Source organism: Elaeis guineensis, chromosome 4, assembly GCF_000442705.2.
Source record: "Elaeis guineensis isolate ETL-2024a chromosome 4, EG11, whole genome shotgun sequence".
NCBI lineage: Eukaryota > Viridiplantae > Streptophyta > Magnoliopsida > Arecales > Arecaceae > Elaeis > Elaeis guineensis.
In genome coordinates, this window is record NC_025996.2 from 67,015,710 (window position 1) to 67,019,390 (window position 3,681).

The following is a 3,681-nucleotide window of genomic DNA, read 5'->3' on the forward strand; positions in this document are numbered from 1 at the left end:
CTTTGATATATAGATACATAACTAATTTTTCTAGTTGATTTATATATGGTATGTATTAGAATTTTATGTTAGATATTAAATCTAATTTAGATATATTTAAATAAAATTTATGATTTAATTTTGATTTGATTTCATGAGTCTAATCAATGGTTGGTTAAGATTTGTTATAAATTTGTTATAACAAAATTTTATTGTTGTAGATTTTTGTTGGAATAACAACTTCTTTTAAAATCTACTTTATATCAATTTTAACTAATTTTTTTTATTATTATTTTGGGTTAAAAATTATACTTATTTTAGATCTGAATTGAATCTATTTTGATAGATTTTTAGATCTGATTTCTATCAAAATTCTACACAATGTTAAAACAGATCCAACCAGAAATTTCATCTTTATGTATTCATATATACTTCTAAATATTTTTCTATATGATTTTAGATCTGAATTAAATATTTTATGTCCTATATAAATTAAGTTTCAGATATGATATAATGTATATAATGCATTAAATCTTATTAGATTAGATGAAGAACATGGTTGATATGATCAAAGTCATGTTCATGCTTACTTTGTTTGGATAATAATATGTAGATGTAATTTTTATTTGAAATTAGATTTCAGATCTTAGTAGTCTAGTACTCGATTGATGAGATCATCAGACTATCCGATTATAAGAGGATGTAGGGATTCAGATCTCTCTTTTGCCCATTTAATAGATTCTCATATGTTGTGTAAGGGTGTTATTATGATCTTGTATCATGAAGAAGAATAGCGAACAGATTTTTATAAATTATTTTAATTATAAATAAATTTATATTAAATCTAAAGTATTTTATGACTCATTACAATAAGATAAATTTAGATATAAAAATTATTTTAAAATTTAAATAGTATGTTACATTAGATATAATTAGTAGTGATCTAAAAGTTATCATGATACATGTGATGTATATATAAAGTTTAGATCATAATTATGCATATTTAATTATTAAACATAGATATAAAAATTAATTTTTATGATATGAAATATATGATATGCTTCATTTGAAACTTTAGTAGAATAGTTTTACAAACTGAAACACATATTTCACATACTTAATTTGGAATTAAGTTTTAAAATGATCTAGATTTGAGAATTGAAGATGTTAAGACACCACATAAATCGATGGACAATGGATTAGCAAGAATCAGGTTCTCCTATTGGGTTAACCTAGGATTAGAAACATATATAGACTAAATAAAAAAATTAGTTAAATCAAATCAAGAGTTGAATTAGATTAGATTGAAATTTTTCTAGATCAACTTCAATAGTTGAAGCTTGATCAAGTCCATATTTTTGACCTTACTAAATGGATCATGATCATAGCTCAATGGTTGAGCTTGAATCTTCTGGTGGATTAGATCAAAACTAATTAATCAGTTGGTATCTAAGATAAATTTGACAGTTTTGATCGGTGGTCATTACTTGGGAGCTACTTACCTAGATATCGTCTATGGTGTGTTAATAGCATATCTCTCTCACTAATTTTATTTATTTGGCTAACATGATAGATTATATTTTAATTAGGTCACTAATCGATTTGAGCTAATCCATACCATTAAGATAAATCAGTATGACTGATTTAAGTATCTTTAGATCACCTTGTATAAAGTCTTCTTCATGACTTGATGAAGTCAATGGGAGGATTTACTACTTACAGATCAATTTTTTTTTTATTTTCAAATTACTAAATCAAATTTTTTAAATTATTAGGTCCTTAAAATGATATAGTTATGGAGATAACTAGTTCATAGCCTCCCATTAAGGTATGTGATAATGAGTCTAATATTCTAAATAGATATTGGAGGCACCACACTCCTGGTGTCTATTGGATATTGAAATTATCATTCATCATATGACCATCTTGTTGTGCTCTTCAGATCAATGCTCAGGTTGGCTGAGCCACACTGGGGTCTGGACATTCATTAGCTAGATATGCTTGGTGTAGTCATGTTAATGGTTAGACCTAACCAAGATTTTCAGTGGAGGTGCCACACACCTACTGAAGAGATTTTTTAGGCAAAACCTAATTACTAGAAGTTGTTTAGAGAAATAATTAGTTATAAACCTATCTATAAATGTACTAGGGTTGGCCAAGCTACACTCAGGTCCAAATATAGTCTGTATAGATTCTATTGCTCGCTAAGAAATTAATGTAATTTTTTAAATTGGAGGTAAAGGCTACTAATTCATATAAAAAAGTAAAAATACCTTTAGACTAAAGTCCATATCTTTTGGATTAAAATAATTCATATACTAATGAATTTATGTTTCTTTTTTTTAGCTATGGCCAATACACTATCGCTCCGTTCGTTGTTGGATAGCGAGAAGCTTACCGGACTCAACTTCGATAGCTGTTGTCGGATATTGAAGATTGTTCTGGAGCATGAAAAGATCTTATACATACTTACGAATCCAGTACCCGATGAACCTGCTGCCAACGACCCTATGCTGTGAGAGATACTTATTTGAAGTGGCTCAATGATCGGACGACTGTGCATTGCATCATAAGGGCAGCAATGAATGATGAACTTAACCGCAAATTCAAGGATGCGCAACTAGAAGATATGATTCAAATGTTGAATGAGTCCTTCAGCACCCTTGAGGATGCGGAGAGATAAAATCTCCTGTGTTGTGTTCAATACCCGTATGCGAGAGGAAACATCAGTCATTGATCATGTATTGTACAAGATCAAGTAGATTGAATGCTTAAGCAAATTTGGCTTTTCGTTACATGAATAGTTGGACAAAGATGCTATTCTGAACTCGCTACCGAAATCCTACATACCCTTTTTGAGTCATTATAGAATGAACAAGTCTACAGTGAACTACCATGATTTGCTAAAATTGCTACAGATATTCGAGAAGGATCATTAGCTCCAAAAGGAGTCGGTGCATATAGTGGAAGGCTCGTCTGTAGGTCGTCGATCCTCTAAGAGAGAAAAGAAGAAAAAAGTATAGAAAAATCATGCTATCGATCCCAAGTCAAAGCAAAATAAAAAGTCAAAAGTTGACAAATCAAGCAGAATGCTTCTTTTGCAAGAAGTTGGATCATTAGAAAAGAAATTGTCCAGCATATATAGCTTCTCTTGATCCAAACAGGCCAAAAAGTAAGAGAAACAAGCAATCAGTTGCTTCGCAAGGTACTTATATGATAACTCCTTATAATTTCTCTATTTATGATACTACTATCTGAGTATTGGATACCGAAAATCCGATTAATATTTATAATTCATTGTAGGGATGGCAGGTGAGTAGAAAATTTAGAGAAGATTAGTGGTTCCTAAAAGTTGGAGATGAAAGCTTTCTTCTAGTTCTAGCTTTAGAAACTATGCTGCTTGTTTTCGAGTCTAATAGTATCATGCTAGATGAGTATCATTATTATCCTTTCTTTTTAATGAATGTCATCTTTGTAGGTCTTTTAGCTAAACTTGATTTTAAGTTTTTATTCGAAGATGATTTTTGTGATATCATTATGAATGATACTACGATTATATGTGAATAATTAAAATATGATATATATATATATTATCACAGTCTGTTGGTGTAATATACACATTGAATAAATATCTTAGAATAGATAATATCAATAATTTTTATCTTTGGCATTGTAGGCTAGGTCATGTGAATAAGAGCAGGA